Below are 261 nucleotides of genomic sequence, written 5' to 3' on the forward strand. Positions count from 1 at the left end.
GAATCCTCAGAGAGCATATAACCAAATAACAAGGGGTTTGTTTATATCGCTAATAATGAGACCCCCCCTATACTTTTCGTACTTTGGCAATGTGGTCCTTACAGTTTTAACTTTCACAATCTCGGCCCTATACCTTTAAACATTGGCAATTTTACTCGCCCCTAGTTTTGATGCACGTCCGTCGGACGTGCGTACAGTAATAAATATAATATTACAATTTTTAACATTGGATTAGAATAATATTTGTGTCAATTTATATCA

This window comes from Morus notabilis, unplaced genomic scaffold (assembly GCF_000414095.1).
Source record: "Morus notabilis unplaced genomic scaffold, ASM41409v2 Scaffold1568, whole genome shotgun sequence".
NCBI classification, from domain to species: Eukaryota; Viridiplantae; Streptophyta; class Magnoliopsida; order Rosales; family Moraceae; genus Morus; species Morus notabilis.